This window comes from Tachyglossus aculeatus, chromosome 25 (assembly GCF_015852505.1).
Source record: "Tachyglossus aculeatus isolate mTacAcu1 chromosome 25, mTacAcu1.pri, whole genome shotgun sequence".
NCBI lineage: Eukaryota > Metazoa > Chordata > Mammalia > Monotremata > Tachyglossidae > Tachyglossus > Tachyglossus aculeatus.
Window position 1 is genome coordinate 7,645,653 of NC_052090.1, and position 24,841 is coordinate 7,670,493.

The 24,841-nt window shown below is 45.5% G+C and overlaps 1 non-coding gene across 1 annotated transcript; it reads left to right on the top strand.

Moving 5' to 3' along the window:
• The first annotated feature begins 4,916 nt into the window (after positions 1 to 4,916).
• LOC119945586 lies at positions 4,917 to 5,054 on the top strand. Its single transcript, XR_005456251.1, has one exon. It is a non-coding gene; the product is annotated as a small nucleolar RNA SNORA7 (small nucleolar RNA).
• Positions 5,055 to 24,841: the final 19,787 nt, after the last annotated feature.

Sequence of the window (24,841 nt, forward strand, 5' to 3'; positions counted from 1 at the left end):
TAATGATTATTGTGGTATTTGTTAAGCACTTACTATGTGCCAGGACCTGAGGGGCAACACAAGTAAACTGGGTTGGACACAGTCCCTGTCCCACTTCGGGCTCAGAGTCTTAATCCCCATTTGACAGATGGGGTAACTGAGGCACAGAAAAGTGAAGCGATTTACAAAAGGTCACACAGCAGATTAGTGGTGGTGCCGGTATTAGAACCCATGACCTTCTGACTCCCAAGCCCATGCTCTATCCACTAGGCGATGCTGCTTCTCAAGTTTCCATTTTAAAAGCATTTTAGAGAAGCAGCTTGGCTCAGTAGAAAGAGTACAGGCTTTGGAGTCAGAGGTCATGGGTTCAAATCCCGACTCTGCCAATTGTCAGCTGTGTGACTTTGGGCAAGTTACTTAATTTCTTTGTGCCTCAGTTACCTCATCTGTAAAGTGGGGATGAAGACTGTGAGCCCTCCATGGGACAAACCGGTCACCTTGCAACCTCCCCAGCACTTAGAACAGTGCTTTGCACATAGTAAGTGCTTAATAAATGCCATTAAAAAAAGTCTTTTATGATTGGGTGTCTTTCCATTTATTACAAGCAGTCAGGTACTCTCCTGAGGTGGGGATTACCTTTGTGAAACAGGAATGGAGCCTTCTATTGAGGATTAAAGACTCCAAAATGATAATCCTAGTGGCTGCATGACCTCTGATATTCAGAGCACATATCTGCACTGTAGATAGAATCTCCTGGCAAGAATAATGGTGTGAGGTTTCAGGACTAAGAATCTGGTCTTGCAGGAATACTGATAGCATTGGGAAGCAGCAGGGCCCAGTGGATAGAACACTGTCCCAAGAGACAGAAGGACCTGAGTTCTAATTTTGACCCCACCTCTTGGATTCTGTGGGATCTTGGGCAAGTTATGGGGATTAAGACGGTGAGCCCTATGTGGGACATGGACTGTGTCCAACCTGATTAGCTTGTATCTACCCTAGTGCTTAGTACAATGCCTGGCACATATTAAGCACTTAAATACCACCAAAAAAGTCCTGTGGAAGCATTTTGGGTATTAAAAGCTCTCTATAAAGTTAGACTAATGGAATAGTACTCCCTTTCTTCCTCTCTCTCCCTACTCTCCAGGTCAGTTCGAGTTCTAAAAGTTCAGACGCAACCATTTTCTGTATTGGAGGTATCACATTTCTCAATCAATAGTATGGATTTTACTAAGCGCTTGGGAGAGTACCATAAAATCACTGGACACAATCGCTGCAGAAGCAACATGAGGCATCAGGACATAGGAAGAATCTTAGTGCATAGACTGTGTTCCCGTCTATTGTGTTGGGTAACCTTGCTCCCCCCTGGGAGTAATTCCCTCTAACCCAGTCACCAGCCTCACTGATGAGGGTCAATTGGAAATAGAAAAAGGTTTTGGGCACCGTTCTGATTAAACTCAAATAGCCTGTCAGTGAAACAGGGATTAGTCGATCGATGGTATTTACTGTGTGCAGAGCACCATACTAAGCGTTTTGGAGAACGCAGTATAAAAAGGTGAGTATAGATGATCCCTGCTCACAAGGAGCTTACAGACTATGACCCAGGGCCCAAGGACTCAGTCTTTCCCATTGTCTTCTTGGTAATCCTCCTTCTCCTCTTCCAAAGGTGGGCTTTGGGAAATGGGAAGCAGAAAAACAGAGCTGCTCATTCATTTTGAACCTTGGACAGTCTTAAATAATACTGTAATTTCTCCTTTTTTATGGTATTTGTTAAGCGCTTATGTGCCCTGTTCTAAGCATTAGGGTAGATACAAGATAATCAGGTTGGACACGGTGCTTGTCCCACAAGAGGTTCACAATCTTAATCCCCATTTTACAGATGAGGTAATTGAGGCACTGAGGAGTGAAGTGACTTGCTCAAGGTCACACAGCTGATAAGAGGCAGAGCTGGGATTAGAACCCATGACTTTCTGACTTCCAGGCCTGTGCACTAGGACCACACGGCTTCTACTTGATTAATTAATGCTTGAATTATGCTTCCAAGTGCCTGTTAGTCCCGTTCCATGCAAGGGCTACCTAAATGACGGCAATTGCTCAATCAATCGATTCTATCTATTGAGGGCTTACTTTATGCAAAGCACTATACAAAGCACCTGGAAGTGTACAATACAATTGGCAGACACAGTCCTTGCCCACAAGAAGTTAACAGTTTAGATGGGGCAATTTTTTTTTCAGACTAATCCAGCTTTCCTGGAGCAGGTTTGGAGGGATTACGGAAGAAAAATAAATGTGTCATTTTCTAAATGGTGATATTTGAGTTTGCATCGGGTCTGGAAGCTGGTGAATAAATCTAGGCCTCCAACTAGTGCTGAATTCTTCTTTAAAAGCTATGGTGACGCATGTCTTGGTTACACACTATCAACTTTCAGAGTAAATGGATTCCTTTGCATACTTTAGATGTCATCTGTGCCTCCTTCCTTGGCAGATCATCTTACGGGCTATGACTTCTGTTCAGTTGAACTTAACACAACAAGAGACAACCTTTTTCTGTGCATGTGGCCATGACTGTGGATCCTGCATTGGCCTGTTCAGTTACACACCCACTCCGAGGTGAATTTCAACATCACTGGTGTTTTCTTGGAATACAGAGGACAACTATATTTACCCAAGTGGCGGAGGGCAGGGGTAGTAGTAATTACAGTAGTACTTGTTAAGCTCTTACTATGCTGCCAGAGCTGTTCTAAGCACTGGGGTACACACAAGTTAATCGAGTTGGACATGGTCCCTATCCCCCATGGGGCTCACACTCAATCCGCATTTTACAGATGAAGTAACTGCATCCCAGAGGAGTTAAGTAACTTGCCCAAAGTCACACAACAGTCATGTGGCAGAGCCAGGATTAGAACCCAGGTTCTTCTGACTCCCAGCCACTAAGCCATGTTGCCCCCACCGCCTCATATACTCACACACAGATGTCTTTTTTACACCTCCTTAATCTCAACCCTCTGGTACTATAAAAGAATGTATATACTTTTCCTTGAGGAAAATCTTTGAGAAGTCATTTTCCCTTTAGAAAACCCAAGGAAATCTTCCCTTTTTCCCCAGGCCCCATCCAGATGGCTATCATCCAGAGAAAATGCTTGGCCTAGTGGATAGAGCATGGGCCTGGGAATCAGAAAGACCTAGATTCTAATTCCGGCTCTGCCACTTGTCTGCTGTGTGACCTTGAGTGGTCACTTAATTTCTCTGTGCTTATTTACCTCATCTGTAAAATGGGGGTTAAGATTGTGAGCCTTTGGACTGTGTCCAAACTGGTAATCTCATATCTACCCCAGTGGTTTAGTACATTGCCTGATACATAGTAAGCACTTAACAGATCCCATAAAAATAAAGTGGAATAGGAATCTCTATTCATGCTTGTGGTAGTCCGTGATGGTGGTATCCAAAGGGTACCGAATCCACAAAAAAGGCTAAAAAGATCAGATGTTTTCTAGCAGTCCATCAGTCGACTTTATTGACTGCTTGCTCTGTGCAGACCACTCTAGGAAGCACTTGGGATGCTACCGTACAGTTGGTCGACTTTGTCTTTCAGGAGTTTACCATCTAGTGGGAGAAACTGACACTAAAATATACTGTAAGTAGGGCAAAGCCACAGTTAGCTAATCAATCAGTGGTTTTTACTGAGCACACACTGTGTGCTGAGCACTGTTCTAAGCTCTTGGAAGAGTTCAATAAAGTAGACACACTCTCTGACCTCAAGGCCCTTTCAGTCTAGCAGAGTTAAAATTTGTATATGCTGTCCATTCCTTAGTAGATTCAGAGACTGTCAGCTTGTCACGGATAGGGAACATGTCTTCCAATTCCTGTGTCTCGTATTCTCCCGTGTGTTTAGTACAGTGCTCTGTACACAGTGAGTGCTCAATAAGAACTATTGATGATTAATTTTGGAAAACCTACTGAATTCCCCACTTTGAGAAACTGCAAGGCATTTTATTATGAACCAAGACACAGGTGAAGAGAGATTTTTTTTAAAAAAAGAAACAGGAGCAATTCATCCAGAAGGAGAAAGCTCTTACAGTGAGTTTCTCTTTCAACTGTGTGGTACAAGTCAGAGGCCTAATAAGGTGAAGAGAGGCAACCCTGAGGCTACTATTGACTCTTGAAATGGATGAAAGTCACTACTTACTGTTGGCTTTGTTTCTGATGAATAATGCTAGCACCTCAGATTCATACCCATATTGCCTTTATGTCAGATGAAAGCATCACTGAAAGCATGGGGGTGAAGGAGGAGTTGCTTAAATATCTCTGTGGAGGACAAAATCTCTCCATGTCATTCTAAAGTGAGAGCATTCTAAAAGTGTTTGACACTTTCAGATTTACATTGCAGTCAGAGAAGACAAGGCAATGCTTTATATGCTACTAAGCTAGAAATCCTTCCAGGATTGGTTAGTAATCATAATTATGGTACCTGTTCATTAATCAATCAATGGTATTTGAGTGCTTACTGTGTGCAGAGCACTGTACTATTCACTTGCGAGAGTACAAATCAGCATTGGTAGTCACATTCCTGCCCATAATAAACTTATAGTCTAGAGAGGGACAAAGACATTTATATAAATGGATAATTTATACTATATAAGTAAAGCACCTACTATGAGCAGCATGATGTAGTGGGTAGAGCATGGGCCTGGGATGTCAGAAGGTCATGGGTTCTAATTCCGGCTCTGCCACTTGTCTGCTGTGCTGTCTTGGGCAAGTCACTTCACTTCTATGCCTCAGTTAGATCACTTGAAAATGGGAATGAAGACTGAGTCCCACGGGAGACAGGGACTGTGTCCAACATGATTTGCTAGTATCTACCCCAGAGTTTAGTACAGTGCCTGGCACATAGTAAGCACTTAACAAATGCCATAATTATTATTAATTATGTACCAAGCTCTCCCCTCTCAGGTTGGCATCTGAAGAGTTTCACGTACTCTATCATTCTCAACTACGGGAGGGAGAGTCAAGCAGAGGCATACCCATTCCATTCCTAGTTTGGGCAGTGGCTAGTGAGTAGAAGGCAATCTGCTACAAGTCAAAACGTACTTTTGTGGGGCAGCAGCAGCATGGGACAGAATCAAGGGTGGAGATTCAAATTTACTGTATGGAAGAAAGCAATGGTAAACCACTTCTGAATTTTTACCAAGAAAACTCTCTGGATACACAACCAGAATGGTTGTGGATGGGGAGTGGGGGGTTCTGGGAGAGATGTGTCCATAATAATAATAATAATGGCATTTATTAAATGCTTAGTCACTGTTCTAAGTGCTGGGGAAGTTACAAGGTGATCAGGTTGTCCCACATGGGACTCACAGTCTTATTTCCCATTTTACAGATGAGGGAACGGAGGCACAGAGAAGTTAAGTGTCTTCCCCCAAGTCACACAGCTGACAAGCAGTGGAGCCGGGTTTTGAACCCATGACCTCTGACTCCAAAGCCCGGGCTCTTTCCACTGAGCCACGCTGGCAAAAGACAAGACCAAGCATTGGAGTAACTGCAAGATAAGCAGGTCAGACACAGTTCCTGTCCTATATGGGACTCACAGTCTAAGTAATAGGGAGAATAGGTTGTTGATGATGAATGATGGCATTTTTTTAGTTCTTACTATGTGTCAGCGACTGATTGACTGAACCAAGGACTTTCCTTCCGGCCCTCTGGGACATCCAGAAATTACAGGCAGTTGAAGCAACCAAAATCTAACATCTCAGCACGCCCAAGTGAAGTGGACCCGGGGTTAATCAATTATTATTATTAATCATATTTATTAAGCACTTACTGTGTGCAAAGCACTGTACTAAGTGCTTGGGAGAGTACAATATAACATCAGTCACATTCTCTGCCCACAATGAGCTCACAGTCTAGAAGGGGAGACAGACATTAATATAAATAAGAAATAAATAAAATCCATTGAGCAATCAATGTATTAAGTGCTCACTTTGTGTAGAACACTGTTCTATTGATCAATCAATGGTATTTATTGTTGAGCACTTGTGTACTAAGCACTGTACTAAGCACTTGGGAGAGTACAATACAGCAGAATTAGCAGGCAATCTCTGCCCTTCTCAAGTTTACAGGGAAGATGGGAGATGGACTTTAATAGGAATAAATAAGTACTTTATAATGTAGAATTTAAAGAGGTGTACAACAGTTAATCATATTTATTGAGCACTTAATGGGTGCACAGCACTGTACTAAGCACTTGGGAGAGTACAACAGTTTGTATTGTGTATGCAATTAATCAGTTTAAACTGTGAAAGGGGACATTGGTTATGAGACCCTCTAAACTGTCAGCTCATTGTGGGCAGGGAATGAATCTACCAACTCTTTTGAATTATACTCTCCCAAGCTATTAGTACACATTCTGCACACAATAAACACTCAAATAGCACGGATTGATTGACTGGTAGATTGGCCTAGGTCAGTTTAAAAATCATCCCTCATTGATATTCAGGGGATGCTTCTTTTGAGGATTATTTAACACATACGAAGGTAATTGAGCTATCAAGAGGCTGACAAGACTATAGAAGGAAATTGAGTTCTTTATAGCTTCACTCTCACTCAGTCCTCTAAGGTTCCCAAAACACATAATGAAGGCAGGATAACAATCAGTTCTATTGAATGGGCCTCAGAATCAAACCTTAATTCCAGACGAAGTGCTCATCTCCCTAATGAGGTCCAGTTGAAAGATCACAACTTATCATTTGGAGTGGTCCTTAGGTTACATGACCTTGTTAAACCAGTTCCTCAGATTTTCCCCTCCAATATAAGTTAATCACATACAATTAAGCTATTTTGTAGCTACTCCTACTTCCTGTATATATTTCAATGCCCTATTCATCATGCAAGGTAAAATGATGAGTCTCAATCAATCCATGGTATTTTTTGAGCACTTACCATGTGCAGAGCACCGTACTAAGTGCTTGGAAAGAGGACAACAGAGTTGGTAGACATTCTCCCTGCCCACAATGAAATTACAGTCTGTGGACTCACGCTCCTTACCCTTCTGTAAGGGAAGTGTCAGATCTCTCAAGTCCAGTGAGGGTTGTTTCTAGGCGCTTTAAGGATGGGGAAAGGTAGGAAAGGTTATGTCCCGTGCCTCTCAACAATGTTGAATGGTAAAGATGGCATTTTGAGTTTGGAACATACCCAAACGCCAGACTGCTGGCAGAAAATCCTGCCATTGGTACCCTCTGATACTTTCTCCACTGAGCTCAAAGAGTCAACTTGAGAAGTGGAATGAGCTAATGGAAAGAGCATGGGCTTGGGAATCAGAGGATCTGGATTCTAATCCAGACTCCAACACTTGTCTACTATGGGACCTTGGGCAAATTGTGGCACTTCTCTGGGTCTCAGTCACAAATAGAGATAAATCCTGAGAGCTCTATGTCAGACATGACTGTATCCAACCTAATTATCTGGTATCTACTCCAGTGCTTAGTAGAGTGCCGGCACATAGTAAGTGCTTAATAAATGTCATTAAAACCTCCCAAAAGATTGAGCAGCAGCATAATGGGTGACACTGTTGTGTGTTCCCCCCTACTAACAGAAGATAAGGAAGGGTAGTCACCTCACCCTCAGCACCACAGCACTCATGAATGCTGCGAACCTCTGGTTTGTACCAGCCAGGACCTTTCTGGACAGGGGGAAACTCGGTGACATGTAGTAGTTTTTTTTTGTTTTAAAGCGCTTACTATGTGCATAGCACTGTTCAAAACGCTGGGGAGGTTACAAGGTGATCAGGTTGTCCCTGGTGGGGCTCACAGTCTTGATCCCCATTTTACAGATAAGGTACCTGAGGCACAGAGAAGTGAAGTGGCTTGCCCAAAGTCACATAGCTGGCAATTGGTGGGGCCAGGATTTGAACCCATGATCTCTGACTCCAAAACCCAGGCTCTTTCCACTGAGCCACACTGCTTCTCTAACCACACCTCTTATCACCAAGGTTACTGTGGAAAGTTTTTTTTACTTAGTTTTACTAATGTGCAAGGGAATGACACAGACACACTCTCACTCACTCCACTAAGGGTCCAATACCTGTTTGTGGTCAAAGGAGCCCATTCTGGCAATGCTTCTTCTTTCTGCTTCCAAGTGATACTGCCTTCTGCTACTCCAATGCTTTGTTCTCTCTGCATCTGAGAGTACATCTGGGCTGCTTCTCTGCATGCTTCTCTCTCTCTCTCTCTCTCTCTCTCCCCTACCCCCAGGTGTGCCTCCTCAAGATTCGCAGCAACAGCCTTTTACCTGGTTTAGGCAAAGCAGCTGTGGCTCTACATAGCGGTCATTGATTCGTCCAGGCCTGTTATAGGGTAGAATAGGGAGAGAAAGCCATGCTTCCTTCCATGCTCCACCCCCACAAGCGTGCAATCACCTACCTCAGGTAGAGCCCATCAGTGGCTTCGCAAAGTCTCTTCCTTGTTGTTCATGGGATCACGGTCAGTCGCTAAAAAGGCAGCTTGTTGTGGGCTCACAACATCAAACATATCCATAAGTTATTTATTTATATCATTGTCTTTCCCTCTAGACTTGTAAGCTCCTTGTGGGCAGAGAACATCTACCAACTCTGTTATATTGTACTTACCAAAGTGTTTAGTATAGTGTTCTGCACATAGTAAGTACACAATAAACTTGATTGACTGATTGGAAGAAGGCTTCTCTCCCTTTACCAGTAGAAGATAATTTCCCTTTCTCTCCCAAATTCCTACACCTTTAGAGATGGCCTTGGATCACTATAGAATGGAAGAAGTTTGTTAATTCCCCCCCAAATAATTTGGCTACCTTCTCTCCACTCTAGTCAGTCAGTCAATCACATTTACTGAACACTTTCCATGTGCAGAAAATGGTACTGAACACTTGGGAGAGTTCAATATAACAATATAACAAACACATTTCCTGCCTGCAATGAAGATTCCAGTCTAGAGGGAGTGGCAGACATTAATATAAATAAATAAATGCAGATATGTATGTAAATGCTGTGGGGCTGGAAGGGGGTGAATAAAGGGAATAAGTCAGGGCAGCACAGAAGGGTGTAGGAGAAGAGGAAAGGAGGTCTCTTGGAGGAGATATGCCTTCAGTAAAACTTTGAAACAGGGGAGAGCAATTGTCTGCCAGATTTGAGGAGGGAGGACGTTCCAAGCCGGAAGCAGGACATGATCCTGTCTCCTGGCTCATGCTGTTCCACTAGCCTGGAAACTCTGCCAAATCACAGCTGTCCTCATTTTCAAACCTACCTGAGAATCTCACCTCCTCCAGGAAGCCTTCCTCAATTTATTCTCACCCCAAATCACATCAATTCGAAAACCATCTCCAACATAAGAATTGCACGATTTATTGATTGGTGGTATATATAAGTATCTTACTTGTTTCATTCACTTATTCACTTTATTCATCTTCTTCATTTTCAAGAAGCAGTGTGGCCTCATGGAAAGAACCTGGGTCTGAGAGTCTCGGAGGACCTGGATACTAATCCTGGTTCTGCCACTTGACTGCTGTGTAACCTTGGCTAAGTCACTTCACTTCTCTGTGCCTGAGTTCCCCCATCTGCAAAATAGGGATTTAATACCCATTTTCTCTCCCACTTAGACTCTGAGCCATATGTGGGACCTGATTATCTAGTATTTACCCCAGCACTTAGTACAATACTTGGCCTATAGTAAGAGCTTAGTAAGTACCACAATTATCATTATTATTTGATACCTCTGCTATTGCTCACATTCAGAAGCAGTATGGCCAGGTGGAGAGAGCACAAGTCTGGGAGTCATAAGGACCTGGGTTCTAAGCCTGGCTTCACCACTTGTCTTCTGTGTGACTTTGGGCAAGTCACTTAACTTCTCTGTGCCTCTATTACCTCATCTGTAAACTAGGGACTAAGACTGTGAGCTCCTTGTGGGACATGGACTGTGACCCAGCTGATTATTTTGTATCTACCCCAGCTCTTAGTGCTTAACAAATACCATTAAAAGAAGAATTCTCCGACTCCCATAATTAGAAAATGTTTTTCAACCTATTTCCCTCACTGGAGAACATGCTGCAATGGCATGGACTAGAAGAAAGAGTGTGGGGCTGTTAGGAGACTCGGGTTCTAGTCCCAGCTCTGCCACATACCTGCTGAGTGACCTTGGACCATCACTTAACTTTTCTGTTTCTCAATTTCCTCACCTATAAAATGGGTACAAAACACCTGTTCTCCTGCAATTTAGACTGAACTCTGTGTGGAACAGGTAACTGTGCAGAATCCAATTACAATGCACCTACCCAGCACTCAGTACAGTTCTTACCCCATAGTAAGTGCTTAATGAAAAACACAATCTTTTTTTATGATTCGTGTTCATTCATTCATTCATTCACTGGTATTTATTCATCATCATCATCAATCGTATTTATTGAGTGCTTACTGTGTGCAGAGCACTGTACTAAGCGCTTGGGAAGTACAACTTGGCAATATATAGAGAAAGTCCCTACCCAACAGTGGGCTCACAGTCTAAAAGGTAGTCACAAGGTTTCTGCTGCATAGGGACGGGGCATGGGCCTGGGAGTCACAAGGTTTGCTGCCATTTGTCTGCTACATGGGGTTGGGGCACAGGCCTGATAGTCATCATCATCAATCGTATTTATTGAGCACTTACTGTGTGCAGAGCACTGTACTAAGCGCTTGGGAAGTACAAGCTGGCAACATATAGAGAAAGTCCCTACCCAACAGTGGGCTCACAGTCTAAAAGGTAGTCACAAGGTTTCTGCTTCATAGGGACAGGGCATGGGCCTGGTAGTCATCATCAACAATCGTATTTATTGAGCGCTTACTGTGTGCAGAGCACTGTACTAAGCCCTTGGGATGTACAAGTTGGCAACATATAAAGTCCCTACCCAACAGTGGGCTCACAGTCTAAAAGGTAGTCACAAGGCTTCTGCTGCATAGGGATGGGGCATGGGCCTGGGAGTCACAAGGTTTGCTGCCATTTGTCTGCTGCATGGGGTTGGGGCACGGGCCTGGTAGTCATCATCATCAATCGTATTTATTGAGCGCTTACTGTGTACAGAGCACTGTACTAAGCGCTTGGGAAGAACAACTTGGCAACATATAGAGAATGTTCCTACCCAACAGTGGGCTCACAGTCTAAAAGGTAGTCACAAGGTTTCTGCTGCATAGGGACGGGGCATGGGCCTGGGAGTCACACGGTTTGCTGCCATTTGTCTGCTGCATGGGGTTAGGGCACGGGCCTGGTAGTCATCATCATCAATCGTATTTATTGAGCGCTTACTGTGTGCAGAGCACTGTACCAAGCGCTTGGGAAGTACAAGCTGGCAACATATAGAGAAAGTCCCTACCCAACAGTGTGCTCACAGTCTAAAAGGTAGTCACAAGGTTTCTGCTGCATAGGGACGGGGCATGGGCCTGGGAGTCACAAGGTTTGCTGCCATTTGTCTGCTGCATGGGGTTGGGGCACAGGCCTGATAGTCATCATCATCAATCATATTTGAGTGCTGGAGTAGTTACAAAATAATCAGGTTGTACACAGTCCCTGTCCCACATGGGGCTCACAAGTCTAAGTTGAAAGGAGGGGGATTTAATCCCTGTTTTACAGATGAGGTAACTGAGGCACAGAGAACTCAAGTGATTTACCCAAGGTCACACAGCAGACAAGTGGCAGTTCCAGGACGAGAACCTAGGTCTTCAGCCTCCCAGACTCATGCTCTTTCCATGCTCTGCTTCTCTTACCATTGTATTGTAATGTACTCTCCCAATTGCTTAGTACAGTGATCTGCACAGAATAAGGGCTCAATAATTACCACCGATTTATTGATTAATCAATCTTTTCACCCTCGCCCCCACCCATCCTCTTCTCTCTGAGCACCTGAGGCAACTAAACCTGACCTAAACTCTGCTTGGATGTCAAAATTTCATGCGCCTACCGCTTCTTATCACCTATTTCCTGTAACACCAAAACCCTTCAGAGTTTATATATAATCTTGAAAGAACCTCTCCAGGGGAGTATGTTTAGAAACATTTCCATTTTATTAGGTCCCTAGGACATAAGAAATGCTTTCACCCGACTTTCCGATAATGGCCTAAGCTCAGAATATTTCCATTTTCCCTTATATATTAACTTTTCTCAATGAAAACATTTCCCTGTTAAATTATCTCTCGCAGTCATAGGTAATATCCTTGGTCCAGAAGATGAATTGCTATATTAACTTTCATATTACAATGTTATACTTTTATAAAAGGGTTGCTTTTGTTATTATTATTATTATTATTATTATTTATTAGGTGCTTATTATGTGTCAAAAACTGCTTTAAGCATGGGGATTAATCCGGTTAGACATAGTTTTTGTCCTTTTATGGGGTTCACAGTTTTAGTGGGAGGGAGAACAGGTATTTAATCCCCATTTTGCAGTTAAGGAAACTGAGGCTGCTCTCTGAGAACATCATGTTGGACCTCATATCCAAAATGCTTCCCTTTCATTCATTTCATTCAGTTGAATTTATCGAGTGCTTACCATGTGCAAAGAGCACTGTACTAAGTGCTTGGGAGAGTACATAAAACAACAAATAGACACATTCCTGGCCACAAAGAGCTCACAGTCTAGAGGGGGAGACAGACATTAATATAAATAAATAGATAAATACATTAATGCTAATAGTAATAATAAGTGTGGTATTTATTAAGTGCTTACTGTGTGCACTTACCAGGCACTGTACTAAGTGCTGGTGTGGATACAAGCAAATCAGGTTGGACACAGTCCCTGTCCCACCTGGGGTTCACAGTCTCAATTCCCCACTTTACAGATGAGGTAACTGAGGCACAGAGGAGTGAAGATGACTTGCCCAAGGTCATGCAGTAGACAAGTAGCAGAGCAGGGGTTAGAACCCACTGAACCCCAGGCCTGTGCTCTATTCACTATGCTGGGTTGATCTCTACTTTCACTGGTAATGTTCACCATTTTATGAAACTGAGGTGGTTTGCTAATCCCACTAAGTTTGTCTATGCGAGCAGCATGATTAGCAAGAGGACACCCAAACAGCTGCTATAAGAATGGCTGAAACAGAACCAATACAAGCTGGAAGGGCAGAAAAATTATTGTGGTATTTGTTCAAGAGCTTACTTGGAGCCAAGCACTGGGATAGATGCAATCAGAATGGCTCCAAACCCTGTCCCACATGGACCTCACAGTATAATGGGGAGGGACAACAGGACTTTACACTCTCCCCCATTTTACAGATGAGGAAACTGAGGCATAGAAATCATATGTGACTTTCCCAAGGTCGTACAGCAGAGAATTGGCAGAGCCCAGGATTAGAACCCTGGTCTCTTGACTCCCAAGCCTCTTCTCTTTCCACGGGGCAACACTGCTTTCACATTATCATGCTTCTGTTTGAAGTGTAATAGTCACCGTGGGGCTGGCTTCCATCCTCTAAGCGCTTCCACATCCTGCCTGTTTCAATATAATTCTGTTAGCATAATCATTACTTATAGAGTCAACGTTTACCTCCGTTGGAGAAAACTTACCTTTCTTGAGAAGCAGTGTGGCCAAATGGAAAGTATATAGGCCCTCAGAGACTTAGGACTTGTTGTCAATGCTGTTGCTCTGCACACAGTAAGCACTCAATAAATAACATTGATTGATTAGTCAGTCCTTAACAATTACCACTTTTATTACTATCAAAAAGTCTGTGTTAACCTCTGAATTGATTTTGTAGCTCTGAGGGGCTCAGAAAGTGAAAAGATCTGCCTCAGGAAAGTCATTCATGGTATTAGAGTCCTCTAGATGGTAAGCTTGTTGTGAGTAGGGAATGTGTCTACCAACTCTTTTATATTGTACTCTCCCAAGCTCGTAGTACAGTGCTCTGCACATAGTGAGTGCTCAATAAATACCATTAATGATGGTGATGAGTCCTACTCCAGGTTCTGCCACTTGTCTGCTGGACAATTCACTTGAACATCTCCAGGCCTCAGTTTCCTGAACTGTAAAATGAAGGCTATCTCTTCCTCTTCTACTTAGACTGTAAGCCCAATGTAGGACAGACTGTGTCTGGTCTGTTTAACTTGTATCTACACCAACTGTTGGTCTATAGTGAACACTTAACAAATACCCATGTTAGGAAAGAAGGAAAACTTATTTTCATCTCTATTTTCTTCCATTTGCTGTTGACTATTTTTCAGTTGCCAAATCAAGATCGGAAGAGGAAACTACCTGACAAAGTGATTTGAATGTGAAACTGTTTCATGAGTATTTGGAAAGATGAACTTAAATACTTTTATATTTATACCTCACTTTCTCCTCCACTATGTTTTTCTCCTCTCTCCCACCTAAAAAAACCCTCTAATAACATAATAGCTTTTATAGCTGACTGGTAAGTTTCTTCACGTAAAGTTCAGTGGCTATTTACAATCACTGTTCTCTCAGGTCTGGTCTCTGAATCAATTTCCTTTGAATTACCAGTTAGTCAATATAATTTACCTCTCTTCAGAAGCACTTTTCCTTGAGAGTATCTTTCTTGATTTGCTCCATTTTCTTCCTAATTATTCTGTGGATCTATTGTCTTAATTATCGCTTGTGCTTCTTGAATACACTGGAACTCCTGGGTGGATTGTCAACTTTTCTTTTTCCATGGTGAAAACATTCAACTTTCTTTTCACTGGAACCAATCCAATAAAGCCTCCTCAGACGCACTGTTGTCAAGAAATAGTACTGGTAGGGAGTGATGTTCCCTGGGATCTAGTTTAGTGAGAAGAAGCCTGTGACCTACTGAAAAGAGCCCAGGTCTGGGAGCCAGAAGTACCTAGGTTCGAATCCCCGTTCTGCCACTTACCTGCTGGCTGGCCTTGGGCTGATCACTTTACTTCTCTGTATTTGCCTCATCTGTAAAATGGGGATTATGACGAGCCTCATGTGGGACACGGACTACATCCAAATTGATTAGTTCTTATCTACTCCAGGACTCCGGACCAGTGCCCGGCACACAGTAAGAGCATAACAAATGTCATTCAAAAAAATCACAGTAGCGGGATCCAGGAGATGTATGTTTTAACACTGCCTCTGCTGCTTGTCTGCTGTGTGACCTTGTTCAAGTCCCTTTAACTTCTCATGCCTCAGTTTCCTCATCTGTAAAATTGGGTAAAATATCCATTCTCACATTCCCTTAGGCAATGAACCCCATGTGGGACAGGTGCTGATTATGTTATCTGTACAGTGTTTGGCACATGGTAAGTACTTAACAGATACCGCACTTATACTTTGAGAGGAATTGATTTTTTAATGTGAGGGAACTGAAGCAACCTGGGGATGTCAACTGTGGACCAAACCACTTCCTGTTTTCCAGAATCCCTATAGTAGGCCTGAGGTGAAGATTTAGAACCATCTCATCTCCATCTATGATGCTCTCAAGCCTGGATCGTCTGGGAGGGTCCCTTCAGCTCTGGGATAGACAAAAGATAATCCACAGTCCATGTTCTACATTGGGCTCAAGCCTTAATCCCCATTTTACAGATAAGAGAATTTAAATGACTCACCCTAGGTCACACAGCAGACAAGTGGCAGAGCTGGGATTAGAACTCAGGTCTTTTAGAGCCCAGCTTCCTGTTCTAACCACTAGTCAAGGCTTCATTCATTCAATCGTATTTATTGAACACTTACTGGCTTCCCGAGAGGCCCGCCTGCCATCACACCGCGAGGCCTTGCTGCTGCCGGAAGGTTCCTCTCCTCAGAGCGCGCCGCCATAGACGCCCGGGACTCCGTTCCCGAGAGGCCCGCCCGCCATCACACCGCGCGGCCTTGCCGCTCCCGGAAGGCTCCTCTCCTCAGAGCGCCGCCATTGATGCCCGGGACTCCGTTCCCGAGAGGCCCGGCCGCCCACCCACCCGCCATCTCAGCGCCCCCACGGACGCCCCCCCTGCTTCCACCCCCCCACTTAGGAGGCCTTCCGTAAAGTGCCCCTCATCCCCCCCCCCCTTCCCGGTCCGGTCCTGACTGACTCTCCCCCCGCCCCCAGGTAAAAAGCCCTTGTTAGCACCTTGTTAGCACCAAGTTAGCACCACGTTACATGGTACATTAACAACAACCTCATTCACACCTACTCAGCCCTGCCATGCTAGTTGACTGTTCGCTCCCCTCCCCAGGTATCTCTGCTCTCTGACCCCCCTTAACTGGCCCACCCTACTCCAGCTCTTAATAGTTTGTATCTGCTCTCTGTGGCATCACTATCTGCCAATTCTATTATTGCCATAGCATATTGATTGCTTAACTACACCCTGTGATGCCATCACCTACTTTTATCATTGCTACTGTTTTATTGCTTCTGCATCTCAATTGTTAACCCCCCCCCCCCCCCGCTGTACTGTCACTCGCCCTGCTGACCTCACCATGAACTTTCAGTTCCCTTGCTCCCAACTGCCATTCCCATTCCTCACCTTCCCCTTCCCCTCTCCCACCCAGCTGTTTCCCTCCCTCTCACCCACCAAGACCGCTCCCCCTCACCCCCTACCAAGGATTCCTCTGTACCAGCGCAGGTCCTCCGCTTCTCCCTCCCGGCCCCCTCACTCCCCTTCTCCCCGCCCCCACCCCATCCCAGTTCTCCTTTCCCATCGCCACCCCCCTTCCCACTCTCCCCGCCCAGGCCCCCGCCAACTCATCCCAATCCAAACCCTCCCCACCCCTCGCACCCTTCCCCCTCCCTCCCCACCCTCGACAGCTGCTGCCAAGTGTGGCCTCTGGAACCCCCGCTCCGTGTTAAGTAAGACCCCTTTCATCCTGGACCTTTTCCTTTCCAGTTCTCTACTCCTCCTCGCCCTAACTGAAACATGGCAATCGCCGGACGACACAGTCTCTTCTGCTGCTCTCTGCAGTGCAGGCCTCTTCTTCTCCCACTCCCCCAGACTCACCGGAAAAGGAGGAGGTGTTGGTTTCCTTCTCGCCCCCCCATGTCGCTTTCACACTATCCCTCCTCCCCCTTCCCTTTCCTTCCCTTCCTTTGAAGCCCACATTATTCGCCTCTACCACCCCCTCCAGATTCTTGTAGCCGTCATCTACCGCCCTCCCGGCCCCACTTCCAACTTCTTTAACGACTTTGACCCCTTCCTCACCTTCCTTCTCTCCTTCTCCATGCCCACTCTGATCCTCGGAGACTTCAATATCCACATGGATATCCCTAACGACTCCTCTGCCGCCCGCCTTCTCTCTCTCCTTGACGCTGCCAACCTCTTCCTCCACCCCACCTCACCCACTCACCAACTTGGTCATACCCTCGACCTCATCTTCTCCTACCGCTGCACTGTGTCCACCCTCACCAACTCTGTAATCCCTCTCTCTGATCATAATCTTCTCACCTGCGTCCTCACTCACACTCCTTTCCCCTGTAAATCCGTATTACTCCCTCACAGAGATCTCCGCTCTCTGGACCCCACCCATCTTTCGGAGCGCCTCACACCCCACCTCGCCGCCCTCTCCTCTCTACCCAGTCTTGATGATCAGATTACTGCTCTCAACTCTACCCTTTCTACTCAGCTAGACTCGCTCGCTCCCCTTTCCCTTCGCCGCTCTCGCACCACTAACCCACAGCCCTGGATCACTGCCACTGTCCGCCTCCTTCGCTCTTATGCTCGAGCTGCCGAACGCTGCTGGCGAAAGTCTAAACACCATGCCAACCTCGTTCACTTCAAGTTTATCCTTTCCTGCCTTAACTCAGCCCTCTCTTCTGCCAGACAAAACTACTTCTCCTCCCTTATTGACACCCATGCCCATCACCCCCGCCAGCTCTTCCGTACATTCAACTCCCTTCTCAGGCCCCCGGTTCCTCCCCCTCCTCCTTCCCTCACCCCCAACGATCTGGCCCCCTACTTCATTAACAAAATTAAATCCATCAGGTCCGACCTCCCCAAAGTCTCTTCCCCCCTTTCTCCATCCCCCCGGCTCTCAACACTCTCTGCTACTCTCCCATCCTTCCCAGCGGTATCCTCAGAGGAACTCTCCTCCCTCCTCTCAAGTGCTACTCCGGCCACCTGTGCTTCTGACCCCATTCCCTCTCATCTTATGAAATCTCTCGCTCCATCCCTTCTCCCCTCCTTAACTTCCATCTTCAACCGCTCACTCTCCACTGGTTCCTTCCCCTCTGCCTTCAAACATGCCCATGTCTCTCCCATCCTAAAAAAACCCTCTCTTGACCCCACCTCACCTTCTAGTTATCGTCCCATATCCCTCCTACCATTCCTTTCCAAACTCCTTGAACGAGTTGTCTACACGCGCTGCCTAAAATTCCTCAACAACAACTCTCTCCTCGACCCCCTCCAGTCTGGCTTCCATCCCCTTCATTCCATGGAAACTGCCCTCTCAAAGGTCACCAATGACCTCCTGCTTGCCAAATCCAACGGCTCATATTCTGTCCTAATCCTCCTCGACCTCTCAGCTGCCTTTGACACTGTGGACCACCCCCTTCTCCTCAACACGCTATCTGACCTTGGCTTCACAGACTCCGTCCTCTTCTGGTTCTCCTCTTATCTCTCCGGTCGTTCTTTCTCAGTCTCTTTTGCAGGCTCCTCCTCCCCCTCCCATCCTCTTACTGTGGGGGTTCCCCAAGGTTCAGTGCTTGGTCCCCTTCTGTTCTCAATCTACACTCACTCCCTTGGTGACCTCATTCGCTCCCACGACTTCAACTATCATCTCTACGCTGATGACACCCAGATCTACATCTCTGCCCCTGCTCTCTCCCCCTCCCTCCAGGCTCGCATCTCCTCCTGCCTTCAGGACATCTCCATCTGGATGTCCGCCCGCCACCTAAAGCTCAACATGTCGAAGACTGAGCTCCTTGTCTTCCCTCCCAAACCTTGTCCTCTCCCTGACTTTCCCATCTCTGTTGACGGCACTACCATCCTTCCCGTCTCACAAGCCCGCAACCTTGGTGTCATCCTCGACTCCGCTCTCTCATTCACCCCTCACATCCAAGCCGTCACCAAAACCTGCCGGTCTCAGCTCCGCAACATTGCCAAGATCCGCCCTTTCCTCTCCATCCAAACTGCTACCCTGCTCATTCAAGCTCTCATCCTATCCCGTCTGGACTACTGCACCAGCCTTCTCTCTGATCTCCCATCCTCGTGTCTCTCTCCACTTCAATCCATACTTCATGCTGCTGCCCGGATTATCTTTGTCCAGAAACGCTCTGAGCATATTACTCCCCTCCTCAAAAATCTCCAGTGGCTACCAATCAATCTGCGCATCAGGCAGAAACTCCTCACCCTGGGCTTCAAGGCTGTCCATCACCTCGCCCCCTCCTACCTCACCTCCCTTCTCTCCTTCTACTGCCCAGCCCGCACCCTCCGCTCCTCTGCCGCTAATCTCCTCACTGTACCTCGTTCTTGCCTGTCCCGCCGTCGACCCCCGGCCCACGTCATCCCCCGGGCCTGGAATGCCCTGCTCCCTCTGCCCCTCCGCCAAGCTAGCTCTCTTCCTCCCTTCAAGGCCCTGCTGAGAGCTCACCTCCTCCAGGAGGCCTTCCCAGACTGAGCCCCTTCCTTCCTCTCCCCCTCGCCCCCCTCTCCATCCCCCCATCTTACCTCCTTCCCTTCCCCACAGCACCTGTATATATGTATATATGGTTGTACATATTTATTACTCTATTTATTTATTTATTTTACTTGTACATTTCTATCCTATTTATTTTATTTTGTTGGTATGTTTGGTTCTGTTCTCTGTCTCCCCCTTTTAGACTGTGAGCCCACTGTTGGGTAAGGACTGTCTCTATGTGTTGCCAATTTGTACTTCCCAAGCGCTTAGTACAGTGCTCTGCACATAGTATCAATCAATCAATCAATCATATTTATTGAGCGCTTACTATGTGCAGAGTATGCGCTCAATAAATACGATTGATTGATTGATTGATTTTTTCAGTTCATCCTTATGTGTATATACATATTACATGTACATCTATACATACAGAGAGGGCTTCATTGTTTTGGAAAATGACCCTACCGATGGTAAGGCATTTTGTTGAAGAATTCCATACTGGAGCACCTACAGATTATCCGTTCTCGAAGTACTGCATCATCACTGGCAAAATTAATCTCTGTTTTCGAATCCTGTTCTTGGTCTCCCAACCTGCTGCCAGCCTCTGCTCGAGGTGAACAACGTCTTTTTCGATTGCTGCATGTCAGGCTGGTCTGTCACTAGCATTGGGTCTTACACTTACTACATTCACTGACTCACAATTCATTCATTCATTCAATCGTATTTATTGAGCACTTACTGTGTGCAGAGCACTGTACTAAGCGCTTGGGAAGTACACAATTGAAAGCAAACTGGTGGTGCTCAGTGTTAGCGATATTACTGTGCTTGTGAAATGAGGTCATTCTCCAGCTAAATGCTCAATTATTACACGTACTCCCTTTCACGGGCATGAAAACTTCACATGCTTTAGAGAAAGTAGTTAATGTTGCAGAAAACAGGATGCACTATTTCTAACAATTTGTATTTGTTTAAGTAATTCAGTGTGAGGGGGAGTAATTATCTGGACCACTTTAATAACCATTTGTCTTGAAATGTTATTTTTGCTTAGGTCAACCCTTTCCAATTGGGCTTTCTAATTGCTCTAGTTGTCTTTTTCCACTTCACCCCATTGTGTCACTACTGGAATTGCTTTTTGACCCACTGATCTTATTGCTGCGATTGCTGTACCTTGAAATACATGATGCCCATTCCAGAGGTTTGCTGTTACATTTAAAACCAGGTTATTTTGGTATTCCATTATTAGAGGAAATAGTATGGCCTAGTGAAAAGAGTATGGGGCTGGGAGTCAGAGCTAGTCCCAGTTCCGCCACTTGTCTGTTGTGTGACCACGGGCAAGTCACTTAACTTCTCTGTGCCTCAGTTACCTCATCTGTAACTGTGAGCCCCATGTGGGACAGGAACTGTGTCCAATCTGATTAACCTGTATCTACCCCAGTGCTTAGTATAGTGCCTAGCATATAGTAAGTCCTAATATAAAAAAAGAGAAAAGAGAATTGTATATCATGGGGATATTTTGCCACTATGACAGGAAAGTACCTTCAAAATCAGTCATGGCATATTAAAATAATGTTTTACTACCCTGTACCATTGTTTACATTTGTGTTTTTCAATCACAACTCTATCTACTATGGGATAGAGGTCCTCAAGGTCCTTCTGTGGGGAGTCCTGGGCCCTAAAATCCAACTCACGTAACCCACGGACCTGACCCTCATTCCGTACTTGAGGCCTGGCTCGGCTCCCTAATTTTTTCAGGTGGCTCAAGTCCCAGATCCAATTCTCTCTCTTCATTCCCCGGATCCTGACACTCTCCTCCTCCCTCCTCCTCTTTCTGATGTGGCCAGAAATGGGGCTAGGTAGCTAGCTCATTACCCCCCACCAAGCAGGGCACAGGGAAGATGGGGTGTTCACCACCACTGCTCAGAAATCTGGGGTAAGGCTCACTCTGCTACCTCTGGACAAAGAGGCCAGCGTCCTGACCACCAGGGCTGAGGCCTGGACATTTCCCACCTGAAGCAGCAGTGTCAAGCACCCTGTGTCTCTAATTATTTTCTCTACTACAAAAATGAAACGCCAACACTTTGCTCATAGGAGACTGCCATCCCTGCTTCTAATTTTGGTTCTGAATAATAATAATAATGGCATTTATTAAGTGCTTACTATGTACAAAGCACTGTTCTAAGTGCTGGGAAGGTTACAAGGTGATCAGGTTGTCCCACAGGGGCTCACAGTCTTAATCCCCATTTTACAGGTGAGGTAACTGAGGCACAGAGAAGTTAAGTGACTTGCCCAAAGTCACACAGCTGACAATTGGCAGAACTGGGATTCAAACCCATGACCAACAAAAGCCCTTGGTTTCTGCTGACCAGGCATGAGCCATGCTCAGTGCCCCCCAGCCCTGAGTGCTTAATACAGTGTTCTGCACATAGTAGATGCTCAAAAAATACTACTGATTGTGATTGACTGAGGTTGCCTGAATTCCATCAGGCTCTTCACCAGTCTTGGCTGCTGCTTCTACTTCTTGTGGTGTAAGACCACTAAGCATCATGTCTTTCTCTGGCCACCATAGGAACGTGACTCTGAGAGAGAGAATAATAATCATGATAAATGTGGTATTTGTTAAGCACTTACTATGTGGCAGGCACTGTTCTAAGTGCTGGGGTGGATACAAGCAAATCGGGTTAGACACAGTCCCTGTCCCACACAGAACTCAGTCTTCATCCCCATTTCAGAGACGAGGGAACTGAGGCACAGGGAAGTGAAGTGAGTTGCCCAAGGTCACACAGCAGACACATTGTGGTGCTCGGACTAGAATGTTGTGGGCATGGAATGTGTCTGTTTATTGTTGCATTGTACTCTCCCAAGTGCTTAGTAAAGGGCTCTGCACAAAATAAGCGCTTATTAAATATGATTGAATGAATGAACCCAGTTGCTTCTGATTTCTGAGAAGCAGCATGGCTCAGTGGAAAGAGCCCGGGCTTTGGAGTCAGAGGTCATGGGTTCGAATCCCGGCTCCGCCACGTCTGCTGTGTGACCTTGGGCAAGTCACTTAACTTCTCTGAGCCTCAGTTACCTCATCTGTAAATGGGGATTGACTGTGACCCCACGTGGGACAACCTGATCGTGTTATATCCCCCCAGCGCTTAGAACAGTGCTTTCCACATAGCGCTTAACAAATGCCATTATTATTATTATTATTATTATTATTATTATTATTATTTCCAGGCCTGTGCTCTATCCACTAGGCTATGCTGCTTCTCACTGGGCCACACTGCTTCTCAACAAGAAACACCCACCTCCACTGCAGGTTAGCCTCTGTGGCTCCATTTTCTTTGGTGAAACGATTCTGAACTCCATGCGGAGCTAGCAATACACCCCGATTTTCCAAAGCTTTGTTCACTGAGGTGTCTCTCACTAGGCCATGCTACTTCCTAAGGATAAACCATCCCCAGAATCTAACCCTTTAAGAACAAAAGGCTAGATTCTGGGGATGGTTTATCATTGAGAAGTAGCATGGCCTAATGGAAAGTGCACAGGCCTGGAAATCGGTCATCCTGGGTCCCCATCCAGGCTCTGTTGTTTGCCCACTATGTGGCCTACTGACCAGCTGAAAGCAAGGCTGCCCATGGTAAAACTGGCCATCTTACTGACCAGCCTAGGTCTCAAGGCCTCTGGCCCCAAAGGCTTCAGGGAACCTGGCTTCACCTCAGTTGTGTCTCTAAATCTCTGGAAGCCCCAGCCCCTGAAAGTTCTTACTCCCTTCGCTTCTGGCACTCAAAATGAAATGGTTGCCTGATTTCAGTTATTCCAAATTTCAGTTCTTTTGAAGCACAACGGGAGAACCATTTGGGAGGAAAAGCGCCTTTTCCAAACCTGTGTTTCATTCAGTTACGACAGGAAGATGAAAATCAAGGAGGGCAGAAGTAATGTTCTGAGGAAGTGGTAAAAAGACAGGCTCAGATATCGATGAATCTGGCTGAGAACTGGGAGTCAGTGGCCTAAGATAGACCGGTTGGGAGCACTAATCGGGGAACAAAGAGGCTCTTTTCCAGCCTAAGCTTTGTAAGGAATGAGAGACAATGAGGGCAAAAAAGAAAACAGCAGCAGGAGCCGCTGACATCCAGCATGAAAATGCTACAGAGAAGCAGTGTGGTTTAATGAATAGAGCATGGGCCTGGGATTCAGAAGCACTTGGGCTCTAATTCTGGCTTCACCACTTTTCTGCTGTGTGTGACCTTGGACAAGTCACTCAACATCTCTGTGCCTTATTACCTCATCTGTTAAATGGGGATTAAGACTGTGACCCCCATATGGGACAGGAATTGTGCCCAAACCAATTCGCTTTTATCCACCCCAGCACTTAGTACAGTTCCTGGCACATAGTCAGCGCTTAACAAATACCACGATTATCATTATTATTACCAAAGGACGGCCATTTTATCTACATAATATGGACAGGATTGTGGATTCCCTATTGTCTTTTCAGCCAAAGAGAACGGGCCTATAGGTCAGGGAACCTGGGCTCTAATCCCAGCTCCTCTACTTTCCCACTGCATGCCCTTAGGCAAAATCCTTGACTTCTCCATGCTTTGGTTTCCTCCTCTGTGAAATGGAGATTAAATACCTGTTTGCCCTACTTCTTAAGGGTGTAGAACCATGTGCAAAAGGGATTGTGTTTGATATGATTGCATTGTAGCTACTTCAGGGCTTAGTATTGTGTTTGGTACATAATATCGCTTAACAAATGACACTGTTATTTATTATGATGAGTCTTACTGTTATTATTAATTTCACCATCAGCAATACCCAATCCATCCATCAATCAAATGCATTTATTGAATGTTTATGTTGTGCAGAGTACTGTTAGCTCAATGTAATAGAGTAAATATGATCCCTGCCCACAAGGAACTTACATACAAAACAGGGAGACAGGTGTTTGTATAAATTACAAATAGGAGAAATGGAAAGAGTCTAAGGACACATAATTGTTGTGTGCATGAAGTTACAGATCTAAGTGACACCGCGGGGGGGGCGGGGGGGAGATGAAGGCTTAATCAGGGAGGACCTCTTGTGTTTTTAGGAAGGCTTTAAAGCTGGAGAGTAGTAGTCTGTTGAATACGTAGGGGGAGAGTTTTCCATGCCAGATGGAGGATGTGGGCCAGGGGACAGAAATCATATTTCCTCTGACAGGCCTTCGCCAACTAAGTAAGTCTTCTTCTCCCCTAGTACCTCTCCCTTCCACATCACCTATGCACTTGATAGTCACCCCACCCAGCCCCACTGCACCTATGCATATAGTTGTAATTTATTTTAATATCCGTCTCTCCCACTAGAC